Source organism: Heterodontus francisci, unplaced genomic scaffold (genome assembly GCF_036365525.1).
Source record: "Heterodontus francisci isolate sHetFra1 unplaced genomic scaffold, sHetFra1.hap1 HAP1_SCAFFOLD_374, whole genome shotgun sequence".
Classification (NCBI taxonomy): domain Eukaryota; kingdom Metazoa; phylum Chordata; class Chondrichthyes; order Heterodontiformes; family Heterodontidae; genus Heterodontus; species Heterodontus francisci.
The window spans coordinates 335416-348654 of NW_027140800.1; the positions used below are offsets into that span (position 1 = coordinate 335416).

The following is a 13239-nucleotide window of genomic DNA, read 5'->3' on the forward strand; positions in this document are numbered from 1 at the left end:
TCAGATTGTGGGAAGGGATTCACTCAGTCATCCTACCTTCTGTTACACCAGTGAGTTCACACTGGGGATAGACCATTCACCTGCTCAGAGTGTGTGATGAGATTCACTCAGTCATGCTGCCTGCTGATACACCAGTGAGTTCACACTGCGGAGATACCATACACCTGCTCAGACTCTGGTAGGAGATTCACTCAGTCATCCTACCTGCTGATATACCAGTGAGTTCACACTGGGGAGAGACCGTTCACCTGCTCAGTGTACGGGAACAGTTTCTCTCAGTCATCCTAACTGCCGAAACAACAGTGAGTTAACAATGGGGTGAGACCGTTCACCTGTTCAGATTGTGGGAAGGGATTCACTCAGTCATCCTACCTTCTGATACACCAGTGGGTTTTCACTGGGGAGAGACCATTCACCTGCTCAGAGTGTGGGATGAGATTCAGTCAGTCATCCTACCTGCTGATACAACAGTGAGTTCTCACTGGGGAGAGACCATTCACCTGTTCAGAGTGTGGGAAGGGATTCACTCAGTCATCCTACCTGCTGATACACCAGTGCGTTCACAAAGGGGAGAGACCGTTCACCTGCTCAGAGTGTGGGATGAGATGCACTCAGTCATCCTGGCTGCTGATACACCAGTGAGTTCACACTTGGGAGAGACCGTTCACCTGTTCAGAGTGTGGGAAGGGATTCGCTCAGTCATCCTACCTGCTGATACTCCAGTGAGTTCACACTGGGGAGAGACCATTCCCCTGCTCAGAGTGTTGGCTGAGATTATCTCAGTCATCCTGCCTGCTGTTACACCAGTGAGTTCACACTGGGGAGAGACCATTCACCTGCTCAGAGTGTGGGAAGAGATTCACTCAGTCATCCTAACTGCTGATACAACAGTGAGTTAACAATGGGGAGAGACAGTTCACCTGCTCAGAGTGTGGGAAGTGATTCACTCAGTCATCCAACCTGCTGATATACCAGTGAGTTCACACTGGGGAGAGACCGTTCAACAGCTCAGAGTGTCGGAAGAGATTCACTCAGTCATCCTACCTTTTGATACACCAGTGAGTTCACACTGGGGAGAGAACATTCAGCTGCTCAGAGTTTGCGATGAGATTCACTCAGTCATCCTTCCTGCTGATACACCAGTGAGTTCACACTTGGGAGAGACCGTTCACCTGTTCAGAGTGTGGGAAGGGATTCAGTCAGTCATCCTAACTGCTGATGCACCAGTGAGTTCACACAGGTGAGATACCGTTCACCTGCTCAGAGTGTGGGATGAGATTCACTCAGTCATCCTACCAGCTGATACAACAGTGAGTTATCACTGGTGAGAGACCGTTCACCTGTTCAGATTGTGGGAAGGGATTCACTCAGTCATCCTACCTTCTGATACACCAGTGAGTTCACACTGGGGAGAGACCATTCACCTGCTCAGAGTGTGCGATGAGATTCACTCAGTCATGCTGCCTGCTGATATACCAGTGAGTTCAGACTGGGGATAGACCATTCAACTGCTCAGCGTCTGGTAGGAGATTCAGTCAGGCATCCTGCCTGCTGAAACAACAGTGAGTTCACAATGGGTAGAGACCATTCACTTGCTCAGAGTCTGGGAAGAGATTCACTCAGTCATCCTACCTGCTGATACACCAGTGCGTTCACACAGGGGATATACCGTTCACCTGCTCAGTGTACGGGAAGAGTTTCACTCAGTCATCCTACCTGCTGATACACCAGTGAGTTCACACTGGGGAGAGATCATTCCCCTTTCGGAGTGTGGGAAAGGATTTCCTCAGTCATCCTACCTGCTGATACACCAGTGAGTTCACACTGGGGAGAGACCATTCACCTGCTCAGAGTCTGGTAGGAGATTCACTCAGACATCCTACCTGCTGAAACAAAAGTGAGTTCACAATGGGGAGAGACCATTCACCTGCTCAGAGTGTGGGAAGTGATTCACTCAGTCATGCAACCTGCTGATACACCAGTGAGTTCTCAATGGGGAGAGACCGTTCACCTGCTCAGAGTGTCGGAATGGATTCACTCAGTCATCCTACCTTCTGATACACCAGTGAGTTCACACTGGGGCGAGACCATTCACCAGCTCAGAGTGTGGGAAAGAGATTCACTCTGTCATCCTACCTGCAGATACACCAGTGAGTTAACACTGGTCAGAGACCGTTCACCTGTTCTGAGTGTGGACAGAGATTCACTCAGTCATCCTACCAGCTGATACACCAGTGACTTATCACTGGTGAGAGACCGTTCACCTGTTCAGATTGTGGGAAGGGATTCACTCAGTCATCCTACCTTCTGTTACACCAGTGAGTTCACACTGGGGATAGACCATTCACCTGCTCAGAGTGTGTGATGAAATTCACTCAGTCATGCTGCCTGCTGATACACCAGTGAGTTCACACTGCGGAGATACCATACAGCTGCTCAGACTCTGGTAGGAGATTCACTCAGTCATCCTACCTGCTGATATACCAGTGAGTTCACACTGGGGAGAGACCGTTCACCTGCTCAGTGTACGGGAACAGTTTCTCTCAGTCATCCTAACTGCCGAAACAACAGTGAGTTAACAATGGGGTGAGACCGTTCACCTGTTCAGATTGTGGGAAGGGATTCAGTCAGTCATCCTACCTGCTGATACAACAGTGAGTTCTCACTGGGGAGAGACCATTCACCTGTTCAGAGTGTGGGAAGGGATTCACTCAGTCATCCTACCTGCTGATACACCAGTGCGTTCACAAAGGGGAGAGACCGTTCACCTGCTCAGAGTGTGGGATGAGATGCACTCAGTCATCCTGGCTGCTGATACACCAGTGAGTTCACACTTGGGAGAGACCGTTCACCTGTTCAGAGTGTGGGAAGGGATTCGCTCAGTCATCCTACCTGCTGATACTCCAGTGAGTTCACACTGGGGAGAGACCATTCCCCTGCTCAGAGTGTTGGCTGAGATTATCTCAGTCATCCTGCCTGCTGTTACACCAGTGAGTTCACACTGGGGAGAGACCATTCACCTGCTCAGAGTGTGGGAAGAGATTCACTCAGTCATCCTAACTGCTGATACAACAGTGAGTTAACAATGGGGAGAGACAGTTCACCTGCTCAGAGTGTGGGAAGTGATTCACTCAGTCATCCAACCTGCTGATATACCAGTGAGTTCACACTGGGGAGAGACCGTTCAACAGCTCAGAGTGTCGGAAGAGATTCACTCAGTCATCCTACCTTTTGATACACCAGTGAGTTCACACTGGGGAGAGAACATTCAGCTGCTCGGAGTTTGCGATGAGATTCACTCAGTCATCCTTCCTGCTGATACACCAGTGAGTTCACACTTGGGAGAGACCGTTCACCTGTTCAGAGTGTGGGAAGGGATTCACTCAGTCATCCTAACTGCTGATGCACCAGTGAGTTCACACAGGTGAGATACCGTTCACCTGCTCAGAGTGTGGGATGAGATTCACTCAGTCATCCTACCTGCTGATACACCAGTGAGTTCACACTGTGGAGAGACCATTCAGCAGCTCAGAGTGTGGGATGTGATTCACTCAGTCATCCTACCTTTTGATACACCAGTGAGTTCACACTGGGGAGAGAACATTCAGCTGCTCAGAGTGTGGGATGAGATTCACTCAGTCATCTTTCCTGCTGATACACCAGTGAGTTCACACTTGGGAGAGACCGTTCACCTGTTCAGAGTGTGGGAAGGGGTTCACTCAGTCATCCTAACTGCTGATGCACCAGTGAGTTCACACAGGTGAGATACCGTTCACCTGCTCAGAGTGTGGCATGAGATTCACTCAGTCATCCTACCTGCTGATACACCAGTGCGTTCACACTGGGGAGAGACCATTCAGCTGCTCAGAGTGTGGGATGAGATTCACTCAGTCATCCTGCCTGCTGATACACAAGTGAGTTCAGACTGGGGAAAGACCTTTCACCTTTTCAGAGTGTCGGAAGAGATGCACTCAGTCATCCTACCTGCTGATACACCAGTGAGTTCAAACTGGGGAGAGACCGTTCACCTGCTCAGAGTGTCGGAATGGATTCACTCAGTCATCCTACCTTCTGATACACCAGTGAGTTCACACTGGGGCGAGACCATTCACCAGTTCTGAGTGTGGGAAAGAGATTCACTCTGTCATCCTACCTGCAGATACACCAGTGAGTTAACACTGGTCAGAGACCGTTCCCCTGTTCTGAGTGTGGTCAGAGATTCACTCAGTCATCCTACCAGCTGATACACCAGTGACTTATCACTGGTGAGAGACCGTTCACCTGTTCAGATTGTGGGAAGGGATTCACTCAGTCATCCTACCTTCTGTTACACCAGTGAGTTCACAATGGGGAGTGACCATTCACCTGCTCAGAGTGTGTGATGAGATTCAGTCAGACATGCTGCCTGCTAATACACCTTTGAGTTCACACTGCGGAGATACCATACACCTGCTCAGACTCTGGTAGGAGATTCACTCAGTCATCCTACCTGCTGATATACCAGTGAGTTCACACTGGGGAGAGACCGTTCACATGCTCAGTGTACGGGAAGAGGTTCTCTCAGTCATCCTACCTGCTGATACATAAGTGAGTTCACACTGGGGAGAGACCGTTCGCCTTTCAGAGTGTGGGAAAGGATTTACTCAGTCATCCTACCTGCTGATACACCAGTGGGTTCACACTGGGGAGAGACCATTCACCTGCTCAGCGTCTGGTAGGAGATTCAGTCAGGCATCCCACCTGCTGAAACAACAGTGAGTTCACAATGGGGAGAGACCATTCACTTGATCAGAGAGAGGGAAGAGATTCACTCAGTCATCCTAACTGCCGAAACAACAGTGAGTTAACAATGGGGAGAGACCGTTCACCTGTTCAGATTGTGGGAAGGGATTCACTCAGTCATCCTACCTTCTGATGCACCAGTGGGTTTTCACTGGGGAGAGACCATTCACCTGCTCAGAGTGTGGGATGAGATTCAGTCAGTCATCCTACCTGCTGATACAACAGTGAGTTCTCACTGGGGAGAGACCGGTCACCTGCTCAGAGTGTCGGAAGAGATTCACTCAGTCATCCTACCTTCTGATACACCAGTGAGTTGACACTGGGGAGAGACCATTCAGCTGCTCAGAGTGTGGGAGGTGATTCACTCAGTCATCTCGCCTGCTGATACACCAGTGAGTTCACACTTGGGAGAGACCTTTCACCTGTTCAGAGTGTGGGAAGGGATTCACTCAGTCATCCTACCTGCTGATACACCAGTGCGTTCACAAAGGGGAGAGACCGTTCACCTGCTCAGAGTGTGGGATGAGATGCACTCAGTCATCCTGGCTGCTGATACACCAGTGAGTTCACACTTGGGAGAGACCGTTCACCTGTTGAGAGTGTGGGAAGGGATTCGCTCAGTCATCCTACCTGCTGATACTCCAGTGAGTTCACACTGGGGAGAGACCATTCCCCTGCTCAGAGTGTTGGCTGAGATTCACTCAGTCATCCTGCCTGCTGTTACACCAGTGAGTTCACACTGGGGAGAGACCATTCACCTGCTCAGAGTGTGGGAAGAGATTCACTCAGTCATCCTAACTGCTGATACAACAGTGAGTTAACAATGGGGAGAGACAGTTCACCTGCTCAGAGTGTGGGAAGTGATTCACTCAGTCATCCAACCTTCTGATACACCAGTGAGTTCACACTGGGGCGAGACCATTCACCAGTTCTGAGTGTGGGAAAGAGATTCACTCTGTCATCCTACCTGCAGATACACCAGTGAGTTAACACTGGTCAGAGACCGTTCCCCTGTTCTGAGTGTGGTCAGAGATTCACTCAGTCATCCTACCAGCTGATACACCAGTGACTTATCACTGGTGAGAGACCGTTCACCTGTTCAGATTGTGGGAAGGGATTCACTCAGTCATCCTACCTTCTGTTACACCAGTGAGTTCACAATGGGGAGTGACCATTCACCTGCTCAGAGTGTGTGATGAGATTCAGTCAGACATGCTGCCTGCTAATACACCTTTGAGTTCACACTGCGGAGATACCATACACCTGCTCAGACTCTGGTAGGAGATTCACTCAGTCATCCTACCTGCTGATATACCAGTGAGTTCACACTGGGGAGAGACCGTTCACATGCTCAGTGTACGGGAAGAGGTTCTCTCAGTCATCCTACCTGCTGATACATAAGTGAGTTCACACTGGGGAGAGACCGTTCGCCTTTCAGAGTGTGGGAAAGGATTTACTCAGTCATCCTACCTGCTGATACACCAGTGGGTTCACACTGGGGAGAGACCATTCACCTGCTCAGCGTCTGGTAGGAGATTCAGTCAGGCATCCCACCTGCTGAAACAACAGTGAGTTCACAATGGGGAGAGACCATTCACTTGATCAGAGAGAGGGAAGAGATTCACTCAGTCATCCTAACTGCCGAAACAACAGTGAGTTAACAATGGGGAGAGACCGTTCACCTGTTCAGATTGTGGGAAGGGATTCACTCAGTCATCCTACCTTCTGATGCACCAGTGGGTTTTCACTGGGGAGAGACCATTCACCTGCTCAGAGTGTGGGATGAGATTCAGTCAGTCATCCTACCTGCTGATACAACAGTGAGTTCTCACTGGGGAGAGACCGGTCACCTGCTCAGAGTGTCGGAAGAGATTCACTCAGTCATCCTACCTTCTGATACACCAGTGAGTTGACACTGGGGAGAGACCATTCAGCTGCTCAGAGTGTGGGAGGTGATTCACTCAGTCATCTCGCCTGCTGATACACCAGTGAGTTCACACTTGGGAGAGACCTTTCACCTGTTCAGAGTGTGGGAAGGGATTCACTCAGTCATCCTACCTGCTGATACACCAGTGCGTTCACAAAGGGGAGAGACCGTTCACCTGCTCAGAGTGTGGGATGAGATGCACTCAGTCATCCTGGCTGCTGATACACCAGTGAGTTCACACTTGGGAGAGACCGTTCACCTGTTGAGAGTGTGGGAAGGGATTCGCTCAGTCATCCTACCTGCTGATACTCCAGTGAGTTCACACTGGGGAGAGACCATTCCCCTGCTCAGAGTGTTGGCTGAGATTCACTCAGTCATCCTGCCTGCTGTTACACCAGTGAGTTCACACTGGGGAGAGACCATTCACCTGCTCAGAGTGTGGGAAGAGATTCACTCAGTCATCCTAACTGCTGATACAACAGTGAGTTAACAATGGGGAGAGACAGTTCACCTGCTCAGAGTGTGGGAAGTGATTCACTCAGTCATCCAACCTGCTGATATACCAGTGAGTTCACACTTGGGAGAGACCATTCCCCTGCTCAGAGTGTCGGAAGAGATTCACTCAGTCATCCTACCTTTTGATACACCAGTGAGTTCACACTGGGGAGAGAACATTCAGCTGCTCAGAGTGTGGGATGAGATTCACTCAGTCATCCTTCCTGCTGATACACCAATAAGTTCACACTTGGGAGAGACCGTTCACCTGTTCAGAGTGTGGGAAGGGATTCACTCAGTCATCCTAACTGCTGATGCACCAGTGAGTTCACACAGGTGAGATACCGTTCACCTGCTCAGAGTGTGGGATGAGATTCACTCAGTCATCCTACCTGCTGATACACCAGTGAGTTCCCACTGTGGAGAGACCATTCAGCAGCTCAGAGTGTGGGATGAGATTCACTCAGTCATCCTACCTTTTGATACACCAGTGAGTTCACACTGGGGAGAGAACATTCAGCTGCTCAGAGTGTGGGATGAGATTCACTCAGTCATCCTTCCTGCTGATACACCAGTGAGTTCACACTTGGGAGAGACCGTTCACCTGTTCAGAGTGTCGGAAGAGATGCACTCAGTCATCCTACCTGCTGATACACCATTGAGTTCAAACTGGGAAGAGACCATTCACCTGCTCAGAGTGTGGGATGAGATTCACTCAGTCATCCAAACTGCTGATACACCAGTGAGTTCACACTGGGGAGAGACATTAAACCTGCTCAGAGTGTGGGAAAGAGATTCACTCTGTCATCCTACCTGCTGATAAACCATTGAGTTAACACTGGGGATAGACCGTTCACCTGGTCAGAGTGTGGACGGAGATTCACTCAGTCATCCTACCAGCTGATGCACCAGTTAGTTATCACTGGGGAGAGACCGTTCACCTGTTCAGATTGTGGGAAGGGATTCACTCAGTCATCCAACCTTCTGATATACCAGTGAGTTCACACTGGGGAGAGACCATTCACCTGCTCAGAGTGTGGTAGGAGATTCACTCTGTCATCCTACCTGCTGATACAACAGTGTGTTGACAATGGGGAGAGACCGTTCACCTGCTAAGAGTGTGGGAAGTGATTCACTCAGTCATCCAACCTGCTGATAGACCAGTGAATTCACACTGGGGAGAGACCGTTCACCTGCTCAGAGTGTTGGAAGAGATTAACTCAGTCATTCTACCTTCTGATACACTAGGGAGTTCACACAGGGGAGAGACCATTCCCCTGCTCAGAGTGTTGGATGAGATTCACTCAGTCATCCTGCCTGCTGTTACATCAGTGAGTTCACACTTTGGAGAGACCATTCACCTGCTCCGCGTCTGGTAGGAGATTCAGTCAGGCATCCATCCTGCTGATATACAAGTGAGTTCACAATGGGGAGAGACATTTCACCTGCTCAGAGTGTGGGAAAGAGATTCACTCTGTCATCCTACCTGCTGATACACCAGTGAGTTAACACTGGGGAGAGACCGTTCACCTGCTCTGAGTGAGGACAGAGATTCACTCAGTCATACTACCTTCTGATACACCAGTGAGTTCACACTGGGGAGAGACCATTCAGCTGCTCAGAGTGTGGGAGGTGATTCACTCAGTCATCTCGCCTGCTGATACACAAGTGAGTTCACAAATGGGAGAGACCGTTCACCTGTTCAGAGTGTGGGAAGAGATTCACTCAGTTATTCTACCTGCTGATACACCAGTGCGTTCACACAGGGGAGAGACCGTTCACCTGGTCAGAGTGTGGGATGAGATGCACTCAGTCATCCTACCTTCTGATACACCAGTGAGTTCACACTGGGGATGGACCATTCAGCTGCTCAGAGTGTGGGAGGTGATTCACTCAGTCATCCTGCCTGCTGATACACAAGTGAGTTCACACTTGGGAGAGACCGTTCACCTGTTCAGCGTGTAGGAAGGGATTCACTCAGTCATCCTACCTGCTGATACACCAGTGCGTTCACACAGGGGAGAGACCGTTCACCTGCTCAGAGTGTGGGATGAGATACACTCAGTCATCCTGCCTGCTGATACACCATTGAGTTCACACTTGGGAGAGACCGTTCATCTTTACAGAGTGTGGGAAGGGATTCACTCAGTCATCCTACGTTCTGATACACCAGTGAGTTCACACTGGGGAGAGACCGTTCACTTGCTCAGAGTGTGGGAAGAGATTCACTCAGTCATCCTACCAGCTGATACACTAGTGAGTTTTCACTGGGGAGAGACCGTTCACCTGCTCAGAGTGTGAGAAGGGATTCACTCAGTCATCTACCTGCTGATACACCAGTGAGTTAACACAGGGGAGATACCGTTCACCTGCTCAGAGTGTGGGATGAGATTCACTCAGTCATCCTGCCTGCTGTTACACCAGTGAGTTCACACTGGGGAGAGACCATTCACCTGCTCAGACTGTGGGATGAGATTCACTCAGTCATCCGAACTGCTGATACACCAGTGAGTTCACACTGGGGAGAGACCTTTCACATTCTCAGAGTGTGGGAAAGAGATTCACTCTGTCATCCTACCTGCTGATACACCAGTGAGTTCACACTGGGGAGAGACCGTGCACCAGCTCTGAATGAGGACAGAGATTCACTCTGTCATCCTCCCAGCTGATACACCAGTGAGTTATCACTGGGGAGAGACCGTTCACCTGTTCAGATTGTGGGAAGGGATTCACTCAGTCATCCTACCTGCTGATACACCAGTGAGTTCACACTGGGGAGAGACCATTCACCTGCTCAGAGTGTGGGTGAGATTCTGTCAGTCATCCTGCCTGCTGATACACCAGTGAGTTCACACTGGGGAGAGACCGTTCACCTGCTCAGAGTGTGGGAGGTGATTCACTCAGTCATCCTGCCTGCTGCTACACAAGTGAGTTCACACTTGGGAGAGACCGTTCACCTGTTCAGAGTGTGGGAAGGGATTCAAAGAACAAAGAACAAAGATAATTACAGCACAGGTACAGGCCCTTCGGCCCTCCAAGACTGCGCCGATCCAGATCCTCTCTCTAAACATGTCGCCTATTTTCTAAGGTTCTGTATCTCTTTTCTTCCTGCCCATTCATGCATCTGTCTAGATACATCTTAAAAGACTCCATCGTGCCCGCGTCTACCACCTCCGCTGGCAACGCGTTCCAGGTGCCCACCACCCTCTGCGTAAAGAACTTTCCACGCATATCCCCCCTAAACATTTCCCCTTTCACTTTGAACTCGTGTCCTCTCGTAATTGAAACCCCCACTCTGGGAAAAAGCCTCTTGCTGTCCACCCTGTCTATACCTCTCATGATTTTGTACACCTCAATCAGGTCCCCCCTCAACCTCCGTCTTTCTAATGAAAATAATCCTAATCTACTCAACCGCTCTTCATAGCTAGCGCCCTCCATACCAGGCAACATCCTGGTGAACCTCCTCTGCACCCTCTCCAAAGCATCCACATCCTTTTGATAATGTGGCGACCCGAACTGTCGTCAGTATTCCAAATGTGGCCGAACCAAAGTCCTATACAACTGTAACATGACCTGCCAACTCTTGTACTCAATGCCCCGTCCGATGAAGGAAAGCATGCCGTATGCCTTCTTGACCACTCTATTTACCTGCGTTGCCACCTTCAGGGAACAGTGGACCTGAACACCCAAATCTCTCTGGACATCAATTTTCCCCAGGACTTTTCCATTTACTGTATAGTTCGCTCTTGAATTGGATCTTCCAAAATGCATCACCTCGCATTTGCCCTGATTGAACTCCATCTGCCATTTCTCTGCCCAACTCTCTAATCTATCTATATTCTGCTGTATTCTCTGACAGTCCCCTTCACTATCTGCTACTCCACCAATCTTGATGTCGTCTGCAAACTTGCTAATCAGACCACCTATACTTTCCTCCAAATCATTAATGTATATCACAAACAACAGTGGTCCCAGCACGGATCCCTGTGGAACACCACTGGTCACACGTCTCCATTTTGAGAAACTCCCTTCTACTGCTACTCTCTGTCTCCTGTTGCCCAGCCAGTTCTTTATCCATCTAGCTAGTACACCTTGGACCCCAAGCGCCTTCACTTTCTCCATCAGCCTGCCATGGGGAACCTTATCAAACGCCTTACTGAAGTCCATGTATATGACATCTACAGCCCTTCCCTCATCAATCAACTTTGTCACTTCCTCCAAGAATTCTATTAAGTTGGTAAGACATGACCTTCCCTGCACAAAACCATGTTGCCTATCACTGATGAGCCCATTTTCTTCCAAATGGGAATATATCCTATCCCTCAGTATCTTCTCCAGCAGCTTCCCTACCACTGACGTCAGGCTCACCGGTCTATAATTACCTGGATTATCCCTGCTACCCTTCTTAAACAAGGGGACAACATTAGCAATTCTCCAGTCCTCCGGGACCTCGCCCGTGTTTAAGGATGCTGGGGAGTTCACACTGGGGAGAGATCATTCCCCTTTCGGAGTGTGGGAAAGGATTTCCTCAGTCATCCTACCTGCTGATACACCAGTGATTTAACACTGGGGAGAGACCATTCACCTGCTCAGAGTCTGGTAGGAGATTCACTCAGACATCCTACCTGCTGAAACAAAAGTGAGTTCACAATGGGGAGAGACCATTCACCTGCTCAGAGTGTGGGAAGTGATTCACTCAGTCATGCAACCTGCTGATACACCAGTGAGTTCACACTGGGGAGAGACGTTTCACCTATTCAGAGTGTGGGAAAGAGATTCACTATGTCATCCTCCCTGCTGATACACCAGTGAGTTATCACTGGTGAGAGACCGTTCACCTGTTCAGATTGTGGGAAGGGATTCACTCAGTCATCGTACCTTCTGATACACCAGTGAGTTCACACTGGGGCGAGACCATTCACCAGCTCAGAGTGTGGGTAAGTGATTCACTCTGTCATCCTACCTGCAGATACACCAGTGAGTTAACACTGGTCAGAGACCGTTCACCTATTCTGAGTGTGGACAGAGATTCACTCAGTCATCCTACCAGCTGATACACCAGTGACTTATCTCTGGTGAGAGACCGTTCACCTGTTCAGATTGTGGGAAGGGATTCACTCAGTCATCCTACCTTCTGTTACACCAGTGAGTTCACACTGGGGAGAGACCATTCACCTGCTCAGAGTGTGTGATGAGATTCACTCAGTCATGCTGCCTGCTGAGACACCACTTAGTTCACACTGGGGAGATACCATTCACCTGCTCAGACTCTGGTAGGAGATTCACTCAGTCATCCTACCTGCTTATACAACAGTGAGTTGACAATGGGGAGAGACCATTCAGCTGATCAGAGTGTGGGAGGTGATTCACTCAGTCATCCAACCTGCTGATATACCAGTGAGTTCACACTGGGGAGAGACTGTTCACCTGGTCAGTGTACGGGAAGAGGTTCACTCAGTCATCCTACCTGCTAATACATAAGTGAGTTCACACTGGGGAGAGACCGTTCCCCTTTCAGAGTGTGGGAAAGGATTTACTCAGTCATCCTATCTGCTGATACACCAGTGGGTTCACACTGGGGAGAGACCATTCACCTGCTCAGCGTCTGGTCGGAGATTCAGTCAGGCATCCCACCTGCTGAAACAACAGTGAGTTCACAATAGGGAGAGAGCATTCACTTGATCAGAGAGAGGGAAGAGATTCACTCAGTCATCCTAACAGCTGATACAACAGTGAGTTAACAATGGGGACAGACCGTTCACCTGCTCAGAGTGTGGGAAGTGATTCACTCAGTCATCCAACCTGCTGATATACCAGTGAGTTCACACTGGGGAGAGACGTTTCACCTATTCAGAGTGTGGGAAAGAGATTCACTCTGTCATCCTCCCTGCTGATACACCAGTGAGTTAACACTGGGGAGAGACAGTTCACCTGCTCTGAGTGAGGACAGAGATTCACTCAGTAATCCTAACAGCTGATACACCAGTGAGATATCAATGGGGAGAGACCGTTCACCTGTTCAGATTGTGGGAAGG

At 49.7% G+C, this 13239-nt stretch overlaps 1 pseudogene; it reads left to right on the plus strand.

Annotated features, from left to right (window-relative positions):
• The first annotated feature begins 900 nt into the window (after positions 1 to 900).
• Positions 901 to 12856, plus strand: LOC137361168 (zinc finger protein 16-like; annotated as a pseudogene).
• The last annotated feature ends 383 nt before the right edge of the window (positions 12857 to 13239 follow it).